At 49.7% G+C, this 12,690-nt stretch overlaps 1 protein-coding gene and 1 pseudogene across 2 annotated transcripts in view; one reads left to right on the plus strand and one right to left on the minus strand.

The window, feature by feature from the left end:
* The window catches only part of L1cam (L1 cell adhesion molecule), a 25,618-nt gene extending 22,245 nt beyond the window's left edge, over positions 1 to 3,373 (minus strand). For both annotated transcript variants that reach the window (XM_077107683.1, XM_077107684.1), the window contains exon 1: positions 3,281 to 3,373. The gene's annotated coding sequence lies outside the window, so the exon portion shown is untranslated. The remainder of the gene's footprint in view (positions 1 to 3,280) is intronic.
* LOC143638735 (26S proteasome non-ATPase regulatory subunit 7-like) lies at positions 3,367 to 12,217 on the plus strand (annotated as a pseudogene).
* Positions 12,218 to 12,690: the final 473 nt, after the last annotated feature.

The following is a 12,690-nucleotide window of genomic DNA, read 5'->3' on the forward strand; positions in this document are numbered from 1 at the left end:
ACATTTGACAGGGCAGCAGAGCAATCAACCCCAGTGCTGGAACTCACAGCTCAATGCCAACCGCAGGGCCATCAAGGGCCCTGAGAGAGGGAGGGGCTTTAGGGGAGGCAGGTAGCAGAACAGAGAGTAGAAGAAAAACAAAAAAGGAATCAGAGAGACAGCAATGGGCTGGGAGGGGAAGGGGTGGGGCAGGTGATGCAGAGGGAGGGGTACAGAGCAAGAAGGGGAAAGGTGAGAGTGTGAGGTGGAACCAAGGGTTCAGGAAAAGCAGAGGAGGGTTCCAAGATGGCCATTAGAACAAGTGGAGATGAAAGTCTGCAGGGCCTGGGGGCTGCTAAGGGCCTGGTCCACATGGCCCCACCCAGACTTCCCAATCACAGGAATAGGGGACAGGGCAGAGACTGCAGCCAGCTTGGGACACTATAGCAGGCAATTAGACCCTCAGCCTTCCCTAATGTCTAAAGCATAGGGTGGGGTCCCCACTCATATCCACAGAGGAAGGCAGACTTCTCCATGGGACCCCACCTCTACTCTACATTCTCCCCAGGAAGATGCTGTCCTAGAGCTAGCCCAGTGCTGCTGGCCATGACTGGCTGGACTTAGCCACTACAAGGCCACATCACCCTCAGTTCTCAGAAGAGCACCCAGCTGCAGCCATTTCAAAGGGTCTAAGAGCTGGGTGTGGTGATGTATACCCATAATCCGGGTAACTAGGGAGGTTGAGGGAGGAAGATGACAAGTTTGAGGCTAGCCGCAGCAACTTAGGGAGACCCTAAGCAACTTAGGGAGACCCCATCTCAAAATTAAAAAACAAAAAGGGCTGGGGACATAGCTCGGTGGTAAAATTCCCCTGGGTTCAATTCCCGGTTGTAAAAATAAATAAATAAAATAAAAATCAAGTGGTAACAGGGACCATTTCCCTTGAAAGAGACCTTGGAGATGAATGAGTCTGCCTCTCATTTGATAGCCAAAAAGCTGAAGCTCAAAGTGGGTAAGGGATGGGTAAGGGGTGGGAAAGGGGTGGGGAATGGCCAATATGGCACATACTGGGCTGTCATTTTAACACTCCCCAGCCAGTGGTGGCCAGGTGCCTGCCATGCAAAGTGCCTGGCCCTTGAGGGAAAGAGTGTGGACTTGGTGGAGCCCAACTGGGGAGCACATCTGGCCACCCCTGTTCCCCAGAATAGCCTTCAGACAAGGCCCTCCCTCACTGTGTCTTTTTCCCTTCAAACAATCATAAAGAAAAAAAGTGAATCAGCATCCCATGTGGACAGGACAGTGTTGGTCCAGCCCATTATTGGCTCTTCTGTGGGCAGCCAGGAACCTGGCCCAAGCAGGCTACTTGGCAGTGAGATACTTCCCAGCAAATGACTGCCCACCCATGATTACTCAGTTCTCAGAAAGGAGGTGTCTGTCACCCTGACAGCAGCCCCACCAGTGGCAACAGGGCATGAGATTCCACCACCTCTGGGTGTTGTATGCCTTCATGATGCTCTGCAGCGGGTTGGGCGCTGGGCATTGGAGGAGGGAGCCCCTTGGGAGTGGATGAGAGCAAACCAGGGAGGCTGGGGAGTGCCAAACGTGTTTCCCTCTTGATGATCAGATCACCAGCAATTCTTAATTTCTTTTGTTCTTTTCTGTATATTTCAAGTGTACTACAATAAGATGAATTACTTTGGGGGTCACCCCACACACATAAACAAACATAAATAAATATGGAGAGAAAGAAACATTGGGATGCAGCAAAGAAAAATGGCCAGGAGCCAGGGAGGTGGGGAGGTTCCAGTCCTAATTCAAGCCCTGGCACCAACTTGCCATGCAGTCATAGACAGGCAAGGGTCCCCAAAGGCTCAGACCCCGTGAGTGAGCACACATAGGCACCCTATGGGTGCTGTGCCAGGAGAGAGGCTGGGCTGGGCCAAGTTCCCCCACCTGCAGCACGGAGCCCATCAGAGGTGAGTAGCCCTGGCTAGGCCCCCTGCCTTAGCCACCCCACAGGGGACCAGAAAAATGGGGCTTGGCAGCAGTTCCCATGGGAAGAAGGGTTGGTAGGGCTTATTCACCATCAGGGCCATGTGAGTCAGCAGAGATAGCACTAGGATGCCAGAAGCCCCTACCCTTAGGGCAATGTTAACCAGGAGCAGGGCATCTACCTGGAGGGAGTGCCAGGCCCCCACTCTTTGGGGCTGACAGATGGTGGGCTTGCCTCCCAAGACAGGCAGTGATGGGTGGGAGCTCCAGATACCCTGCAAAGGGCAGCAGATTGCACTTGGTGTTCTTTGCAATCTCTGTCAACCAAGACACCCTAAAATTCTGATCTAGGAAGGAGGAAATAGGAATTACAGACCCCTCCCATAATGGAAGAGAGGGAAGACTTGGAAAGGAGCAAAAGACCTGCAATAGGCAGGGACGGGGCCCAAGCATCTTGTTTTCCAGAAGTCCCTGGCCCTAAACAGTGAGGCCCTCCCTCCCTCACCCCTACCTGATGGGCCATAATTCTACACCCTGCACATGGAAGGTACATCAGGGAGCGCCCAAACACACCTCACCCAGTGCACCCATTATTGGCCACGGAGACTGTGGAAAAGGCTCCCTACGCGCGCGCGCTGCGCCTCCAGGGAGGAGGCGCCTCCAGGGAGGAGACCCTGGTTGTGCGCAGATTTTGAGGGGAATCCCAGCTAGAATTTAGAGAGAACAAAGCCCCCTCCCCACTTTGGGGCGGGGGAGGGGAACGCTGGCACTGCCTAGCCCTGTTCCCTCTCCTCCTTTGCAAGAGCAGCTTAATCCAATCTCCCCGACCCTATCGTACTGGAGGCTGGATTTTTGGTCAAACAGGTCCCTAGAAAAGGGATGAGGGATAGCCACGCCCAGAACCACACCCCAAGGCGATCGATGGCTGGGCAGTCGACCCTTTTCTCGCTTCCCTTCCCACACACGCACACACCCAAAGGGACATGCCAACTTCAGCCCCACCATCCCATACAGACCTTGCCTGACCACCGCTTCCCCGCGCCCCTCCTCAGGTATACATTTTGGGCGCCGCCCAGGTACCCCTCACCTGTCGGGCTCAAGCACCCGGTGTCCTTCCCCCGCCCCGCTCTCGTCCTCAGTGCCGGGAGCCAGGTGCCCAACATGGGTGGGGCTCCGGCTGCACAGCCGGTTACAGCGGCCAGGGTGGCACTCCCTCCTCTCTCTCCCCGGCAGGGCCGGGGCTAGACGCAGGGGAGCTCAGGGGGTCGCAGTCGTGGCCGAAGCGCTAGGACAGGCCCTTCCGTCTTACCTGCGCCGCTGCCACCCCTCCGGGTGCCGGTCCAGCCTCCGAACACGCCGGCTTCGGACCCGCCGCCCGAGCGGTCTGCGAAGTCGATGCCGACGCTGCAGCGGCGGCGGCGGCGGCGGCGGCGGCGGGCGGGGGTGGGGCGGGGCGGGCGTGCGCGGAGGGGAGGGGGAGGGGAGCGCGGGCGGAGGGGGAGGGGGAGTGAGATCACCTCCCTGGCCGACGGCCCCGCCCCGCCGCGCCCTCGCGCATCTTCCCAGCAGAGTCTGGCCGCAGAGCTAGACGTGGACTGGGGACCCCCTTGGTGGCCCCTTCCGGGAAATCCGTGGCACCTGCGCCCGCAACCCTGAGGTCCCCGATTCAAGAGTGTTTCCAGCCCCACCACCAGGGAGCCCCCGCCGCCGTGGCGTCTCCAAGCGGGAGTCTCCAGGCAGGGATGCGCCCAGGGGCCCGGGCTTGGGTGGTGGAGAGAGGACCCCGACGAGGACCACATTGCCCCCACCCGCATCCTGTCCTCGAGGGCGATGGCCAGAGACCGGCACCCTTACGCAAGGCGGTCTCAGCCGGCCCTGATAGGCATTTGGACGTCCCCCAACACCCAGGGCAGGATTCCAGTGTCCCTCTACCCGCTCTCCTCTGAGTCCCCCGCTATCCTGAGCACCCAGTCCGGGTCCTTCCGGGAGGGGTGCGTGGGCCTCCGTCCCCAGCCTTCCGAGGAGGCATCTGCTCAAGCGCGCCCCTAAGCCCGAGCGGGACCAGAGCCCAGGGGCGAAAGGTCACGCAGAGGGCGCCCCTAGGCCTGACACTCCCAGTCCCAGATCTTCCTCGACTCCCCACCAGGCCCGGTGTCTTATTTCTTTGTCTTCGGAATTGGCCTCATCCCGACCTTTTCGCACGGCCCCATACTCCCTGCAGCCCTGCGCTGCAGCCCAGTGCAGGGTAGGGGGGGAGGGGGGAGAAAGGAGCTCCTCCCCAGCGCCCCCTTCTAGGCTAGTTGCCGTGACCTCCCAAGCGAGGAGAGGTGGAGGGGGCTGGAATTCCGGAGCAAGCTGAGCTGGCCAAAGCCGCAGGGCAAGGAAGGCCTAGGGCCCAGATGGCAGATTGCAGCCCTGGTGGCCAAGGTATTTTTATGGGCATACCTGTTGCCCAGTGAAGCATTGGTGGGGGGGGGGCTCAGCTTAGCCTCCCGACACACCCCAAGTGGTGCAGGGTCTTCCCAAGGGCCCACAGGAAAATGGCTCTGGTATCCTGGACTGGATTCCCCACCCACATTGGACCACTTCCCACCAGCTGCTTTTACCCTGAAAGTGAAGGCTTGGGGTGGTCCCACCGGCCCTCTGAGATGGCCCGGATGCCATGTTTCTAGGGGTCTTTAGGAGGAGAATGGACAAAAACTAGTGAAGGTGCTGGGCTTCCAGGGAGAGGGAGAGCCAAGGGGGCTGCCTGCCCCCCCCCAGAGCTGCCAGTGGCCCACCACTTGGTTCTAGTGGCCCCAGAGTGGAGCTGTGGGCAAAGCTCTTGAAGTGCCACTGGCCCAACATCTTTAGGAAGAGGGAAGGGAGACTGAGCCGGCCTAGGTCACAAGGCCAGGGGGCCAAGAGCTGGGCAGAGAGGGGGTATTTTCCACGAGGCACTGAGCTATGGTCAGCTTCCTGCCTGCACTGATGTGACCTCTGATAGGCCAGGCAGAAGCTGACTGTGGGCCTCTGCTCTCCAGCTGCTCACTCCACTCATCCCAACTCGCCAGGCTTTCCCCAAGCCCCAACTTCTGCAAATCCTTGACCTAATCTGGGGTTTTATGATGATCACTATGATGACATTGACAAGGGTAAAGTAAGAAGGGAAAGGAATAGGACCCATTTAGCATGTACCTGCTAATGCGTAATGATGGGTGCAGCATTCATTTATTTTATAAATATGAATTACGCTTATTACACTGTATTGCATTGGTAAGCAGTACCACAGACCTGCCTTGTTCTAAGCACATTCCATGTATTAGCACATTTATTTTCCACACCAACCTAGTGAGGTCTGACCAAGCATTAGTCCCACATCACAGGTGAAGAGACTGGAACCCAAAGAACTCAAGGGATGCACCCAGGGAGTGCTGCTTAGAAGAGTCTCTTTCTCTCTCTTAGTTCATTGCATTCACACATAGCCCGGTGATGAAGGTCCTATTATTATCCTCATTCTCCAAGTAAGGAACCCAGATCCAGAAAGAGGCAGTTATGCAGTCAAGAGGGGCTGCGTAGAGTGTTCATTCCACCTGCATTCTGCACACCCCTCCTCCTCAGCCCTGCACTGTGAAGTAGATGCAATCAGTGCCCCCATTTCACAGAGGAGGTTTAGAGGATTCAAGGGACTTAATCAAGATTATCCAGAACATAAAAGGCATAACTGGCATTTGAACTCATGTCTATTTTACTGTAAGGTCCATTTTCTTGCTTCCTATGCCAAGGTGGAGAGGCCAATGGGAGTGAGAGCAGGAGAGAGAGAAGATCACAGGCAGAGCAAGTCACAGAAGCAGCCAGAAGGATTGGCCTTGAATATAAGGTGAGCATTCCCTCCACTGCCTCGTACTCACTGTGGAGGTTCATGGGATCACTGGGCAGATGGCTGTGTCTTGCCCACCCATGCACCTTTCAAAGTCAAGTGCACTTCACAGCCTCTGCAGTTTGGTGGTCATGATCTGCCCTCCATGATCCACTCCTCTTAGGCACAGGGGACTGGACTTAGGCAGCCCCCCAGAGTCTGGCCAGATCCCCCAGATGATGGGTCATGTAATAAGGGATGGACATCACAGACAGCAGCCAACAGTGGGGCAGGAAGAGTGGCAGCAGGCAGGCAGAGTGGGCTTGTGAGCTTGCCATAGCTTTCCTTGATCTCCTGGAAGTAGCATTATAGTTGGTTTGGGTTTGATCCAGTCTGACAATTCTTATCTTTTAAAAATCAGCTGTATTAGGGCTGGGGATATAGCTCAGTTGGTAGAATGCCTGTCTCACATGCACAAGACCCTGGGTTCAATCCCCAGCACCACAAAAAAAAAAAAAAAATCAGCTGTATCAAAGTATAATATACATACAGTAAAATTTACCCCTTTGAAATACAGTTTGGTGGATTTTGATAAATGTCATACAGTCACCACCAAAATCAAGCTATAAATCATTTGTGCCACTTCCCCAAATACTCTCCTACTACTTTGCAGTCAACGACTGTCTCCATGCCCTGGCCTCTGTCCCCCACTGATCTGCTTCATTTAGGCAATCTAATTTTTGAGATTCATCCTGTTTTGCGCATGTGTACCAGTAGTCTGTTCCTTTTATTTTTATTTCTTTTTGTGGTTTTGGGGATTAAATCCAGGGCCTTGTGCATGTGAAGCAGGCACTCCATCAACTGAGCTGTATCCCCAGCCCAATGTGTTCATTTTCATTGACAAGTAGTATTCCTCTCTTTGGATGTATCAGATTGTGGTTAGGCATTCACTCATTGAAGGACATCTGGGTTGTTTCCAGTTTTGGAGTATATGAATAGAACTCCTGTAAATATTCATGTGCAGGCTTTTGTGTGAACATGCTTTTTCACTTGTCTAAGGTTAACTAGGTTAGTAGCCAAGAACTGGGTTTCTGGGTCATATGGCCAATTTATGTTTATCCATATTTGCTTTTTTTTTCCAGCACTGGGAATTAAACCCAGGGCCTAGTACATGCTAGGCAAGTGTATCATTGAGCTACATCCCCAGCCCTAAATTGCTGAGGCTGTCCTTGAACTTGGAATTCTCCTGCCTCAGCCTCCTGAGTAGCTGGGATTATAGGCATGTGCCACAATGCCCAGTCCCATCTTTGTCTTTTTAGCAGTAGAGTTTGATTACATTTATGACGATTGCTGTTCTATTTGGATTTATTGGTGTTTATTCTGTGCTTTCTATTTGCCCTGTTTTCCCAGTTCCTCTCCCAGATGCAGAATCCATCGCTGCCACAAGTGCCTCCTAACACCCAAGCCATGGAGGCTGGACACAGGAACCTCCTTGATGCCCAGCAGGAACACAACTGCCTTCCCATAGCATCTCAAATCTCCCTGAGGGCACCAAATTTGTCTCTCAAAGCCCAGCTGTATGGAAGTTGGAGGTGAGAATGAAGACTGAGAGCAGGTGACAGGCCCAGGAACACCCTCTGTTGTAGGTCATCTCTCAGATTGAGTTTGCTTTCTCATTTCATTTCCCGTCTGTTTATTTAAAAGCACTGTATGAATTTTTTAATAGTTACTTTAGCTATTTTAACATGCATTCTTAACAAAGTCTAAAGTTAATCAATATATCCACTCCAGTGGTTATAATGTAGATCCACATATTCTTTGATATCCCTCTCCTCAAGAGGTGATGCCCAATGCCCCTCCCTGTGAGTACTGACTGGACTTGGTGCCTGGCTTCTAATGAATCAGAAAAAGCAGAAGTGACAACTTTGGGGAGCAGGTCATAAAGGCACCACTGCTTCACTTCCTCTCTTGGATTACTTTTTGGGAAAAGCCAGCTACCACACTGTGAGGACACTCACCAGCCCTGCAGAGGCACTCACATGGGATGGAAAGAAAGTGTCCCACCTATAACCATGTTACCATTTTGGAAATGGTTTCCTGGGACTGGGATGTGGCTCAGTGTTAGAACATGTGCTTAGCACATGTGAGGCTCTGGGTTCCATCCCCAGCACCAAAAACAAAAACATCCATGCCTTCCTGTGACTTCAGTGCTGACCAACATCCTGAGTGCAACTGCATCAGACACTTTCAGTTGGAACAATCCAGCTAAGCCATTCCTGAATCCTCACCCACAGAAATTGTGTGATGATAAATAGTTATTGTTTTTTTTAAAAAACCATTACATATTAGAGCCTAGGAGCTCAAGGCCAGCCTGGGCAACATAGTGAGACTCTCAAAAAAAAAATATATATATATATATGGCTTTTCTCCCAGGGATTTGCTTTGCTTATGTATGTAAGGAAGGCAGTACAAGTTTCTTTTTTAATTTTTTTTTCTTTTTTCATTTTATTTCTTATTTTTTGGTACTGGGGATTGAACCCAGAGGCCTATACCACTGATCCACATCTCCAGCCCTTTTTTTGGGGGGGCCGGGGGTACCAGGATTGAACTCAGGGGCACTTGACCCCTGAACCACATCCCCAGCCCTATTTTGTGTTAAATTAGAGACAGGGTCTCACTGAGTTGCTTAGCATCTCGCTCTTGCTGAGGCTGGCTTTGAACTTGCAATCCTTCTGCCTCTGCCTCCTGAGCTGTTGGGATTACAGGCGTGGGACACTGCACCTGGCCCTTTTTGTTCTTTATTTTGAGACAGGGTCTAAGTTGCCTAGGTTGGGTTTGAATTTGCATCCTCCTGCCTCAGCCTCCCCAGTCACTAGGATCACAGATATGCACCACAATGACCAACTAATAAGGAAGTCCAAGTTTCTAATTTGTTATTTGACTACACAACTAGGAGAACATGAAGCCCTGGTTACCACCTCACGTACCCTAGAATTGCCATTTGTACCTCAGAGGTGACAGACTTCTGACCAGTCACTCCTTGGGGTTATCCTTGGTCTTGTCCTCTCCACAGTCTTCTGGGCTTCCTTTCTTTAGGCCTGTCTTCCTGCTGATGCCTTCCACTGGAAGCTCTTCACAAAGTTCTCTGTGCACCTTTGTTCCACAGCTAACAAATTCAACTGCCTCTCTGTCAAGTGAAGTCTGCACCCACTGTCTTCACAGACCCCCCCAGGACCAGGGCTCCTACCCTCTGGGTCAGGAGGTAGAATCAGCATCTTCTATGTGTCACTCAGCCATTTTGTGTCCATCACCAACTCATTTGCCAATGGCCAATGGCTCACTGTCTTCTCTTCCTGGACAACATCCCAACCTTTCAATTTCTTGGCATTTTTATCTCTCAAGACCTTGTTGATCTCACCTCAACATCCTCCTTCATGTTAAATCCCAAATGTTAATCCTCTGGGCACAGCCTCCACTCTGTTCCTTCCAGTTCTCCATCTTCCTCCCTGTTATCACTCCTGTGTTTGGACTAGGTACCAAATATATGAGTTCCCCCTTGGTTTTTCTCTTCTACATCCTACCTTGGCCCCACCATGTATCTCTTCAATTTGCTTCAGTTTATCCATTTAAAGGAGGGCTCTGGTAGGAAAGAAGAAGGCAGTAATCTCAGCTAATCTGCCTGAGCTCCAGGGAACCTAGAATCAGAGGATTTTAAGCAGGTCAAGTGCCTAAATTGTCTAATCCACAATGTGACCTCCACCTCTGAGCTACTGTTATGGGAACTCCTGTTACCTTCAACCAGTTCCTATTCTGTCTCTTCTGAGGCCATCTTTTCCTCATCTCTTTGCTTCTGCTTAATCCTAGCTTTGCTTCTCCTGGCTTTTACTGCTTTATGACAAGCACACATGGCTTTTCTCCATGTGCTCATTAGTTTTTAATCTCACTGCAGTTCAAGTTCCAAGAGAAGAAAGTTGATTGGCTCAAATACTTGGTATCCTTGTTTTGGCAAACCCTTTATGCCAAGTAACTGCATTGGCAACTGGCCAGTCTATAGAGGTGGCAATTTTTGGCCAGGCACTGGCTCCTGATCCAAACAGGTAAATCCAAGGTTAGTCCAGGCCAATGGGATACACACCATATATTCTATATATAGTGCTATGGACTGAATGTTTTGCCCCCCACCTAATTCACATCTTGAGGCTCTAACCCCAAGTGTGGCAGTATTTGAAGATGGAGCCTCAAAAGAACTAAGAAATGAGCTCATAAGTGAAAGGCTCGGATTCCCATAGGGTTGAAAGTGTTCGATCCCCTGACCCACCATAGGAGTACAATGAGCAGGTGGCCATCTGCAAATCAAGAAGAGAGCCCTCACCAGGAACTGACCCTGCTGCACCTTGATCTTTCTTTTTGTTTTCTATTGTGCTGGGGATTGAACCCAGGACTTTGTGCATTCGAAGCAAGCACTTTACCAATTGAGCTATATCCCCAGCCCCTGATCTGGGATTTCTGACCTCCAGAACAATGCGAAAATAAATGTCCATTGTTTGAGTCACCTAATCTGTCTAAGTCATGGGCAGCTGCTGCAGGGAACTATCTATGTCTTGGCTAGCCTGTCTAGGCATGTCAACATCATCCATTCTTTTGGTTTTCCTTTATACTCAGGTGATAAAGCCCCAGGGCTTGAACAGGATTGCTCATGACTCTGTCTGGTTGTTAGATCATGATTATTTGGAAAACATGTATGCAGTGTTTAAGAAGGTTAATGTCAGAGAAAGAATAATTGGCTGGCTAGGGGCTGGGGCTGTAGGTCAGTGGCAGTGTGCTTGCCTATCATGCTAAGGCATTGGGTTCAATCCTCAGCACCACATAAAAATAAACAAATAAAATAAAGGTATTATATCTGACTACAACTACCAAAAAAAAATTTTTTTAAAGAATCATTGTCTGGTAACACCCAGGCCCTAAACAACTATGTAAGAATGACATTGCCATCAATGAACTCATGAAAACATACTGCCCTAACTCAGTATTGGTCATTATCATGCAAAGCAAAAGAACCTGGGGCTGCCCACAGAAACATATTTCAGGCGAAGAAGTTCATGATGATAGAACTCCAACCTTGAAAACATTTGAGCATGTGACTGGGAAAATTGGAGCAGAAGAAGCTAAGAAAGTTGGGGTTGAACATTTATTGTGAAACATCAAAGACGGTACAGTGGGCAGTCTTTCCAAGTGGATCACAAATCAGGGCCATGGTTTGAAGGGACTGGACTCCAAGTTTCTAGATATCAGGAGCTACCTGGAAAAAGTAGCCACAGGCAAGCTGCCCATCAACCACCAGATCATCTACCAGCTGCAGGACATCTTCAACCTGCTGCCTGATGTCAGCCTGCAGGAGTTTGTCAAGGCCTTTTACCTGAAGACTAATGACCAGATGATGATGGTGTACTTGGCCTTGCTGACCCGCTCCGTAGTTGCCCTGAACAACCTCATTAACAACAAGATTGCCAACAGGGATGTAGAGAAGAAAGAAGGGCAGGAAAAAGAAGAGAGCAAAAGGATAGGAAAGATGACAAAGAGAAGAGTGATGTGAAGAAAGAAGAGAAAAGGAGAAAAAATAAAATGTGTAGCTTTTTTAAATTTGTAAATTAAAATCTTATAAACTAAATCAATGTGCCACTAGAGGGTTCTTTTTCACTTTCAGTGCTTATTAAAAGGCTGTCCTGATGAGAGCTCTCTGCCTCCAATCATTCTTGCTGTGGCATTATGTGATGTAAATGAAGTCTCATGACCTGGGGTCCAGCTTCATGTGTTGTTTACCTTCAAAGACACAATTAAATGCTTTTTTATAAAGTGGTGTCTTAATGAGGGAATGCCATGGACAGCTTAGGAGATGCCATACAGAAAGCAGGGAGATTAAATGGAGATTTTTTTTTTACATTTAATCTCATTTTTATTTCTTTTAGGTTTCTGTTTTTCTGGAACTAGACAAAACAGTTCTAAAGTATTCATGGAAAAATAAACAAGCAAGAATTGCCAGGAATATGCAAAGCAACAAGGGGAAACTTAAATGGAGATTTATCTACTAAATGTGGGACACTCTGGGTTTTCTTAGCCCACACTTTTCCTCAAGTGCTGACAGTCAGCCCCAACTATCAGCCTGAAGAGCTTTCTCTGGAGTTGGTTATGGTTTGGATCTGGAATATCTCCCCAAAGAACCATATATTCTTAGTCCTAAAACCAGAGCTTTTGGGAAGTGGTGGAACCTTTAAGACAAGAGCCTAGTAGGAGATCTTCTAGTCATTGAAGGCATGTCTTCAAAATAAATAGTGAGGCTCAACCCCTTCAACTTCCTCCTTTTTTCATCACAGTTATGAGGTGAGAATGGGCCAGGTGATCATGGGCTGAAACTTCGGAAGCCATGAGCCAAAATAAACTTTTCTCTCTGCAAATTGTTCATCTCAGATATTTGTTACAATGACAGAAAGGTGACTAACAGACTTCCCCAATAAAACATCTCAACTAGATCCCCATACAGCTAAGCTCACATCAGTAAGTCATCCTTTCCAAGGAACTCTTTAGTGCCCAATTTGTAATATGAGAAGACAACCATGATCACCAGACATCTGAGAAAAGCCTCTAATGTGACAGCAAGAAAGAGAAAAACAATCGATGAAAAACAACTATGTAGATAAGAAAAAAAAATGTTTTCCTGGATGGGCACAGTGACATACGCTTGTAATCCCAGTGACTTGGGAGGCTGAGATAGAAGTTCTCAAGTTTGAGAGCAGACTCAGCAACTTAGGTAGACCCTATCTCAAAATAAAATAAAATATGGGCATGGTGCACATGCTTGTAATCCCAGAGGCTCAGGAGGCTAA

The sequence above is a fragment of the Callospermophilus lateralis genome, chromosome X (genome assembly GCF_048772815.1).
Source record: "Callospermophilus lateralis isolate mCalLat2 chromosome X, mCalLat2.hap1, whole genome shotgun sequence".
NCBI classification, from domain to species: Eukaryota; Metazoa; Chordata; class Mammalia; order Rodentia; family Sciuridae; genus Callospermophilus; species Callospermophilus lateralis.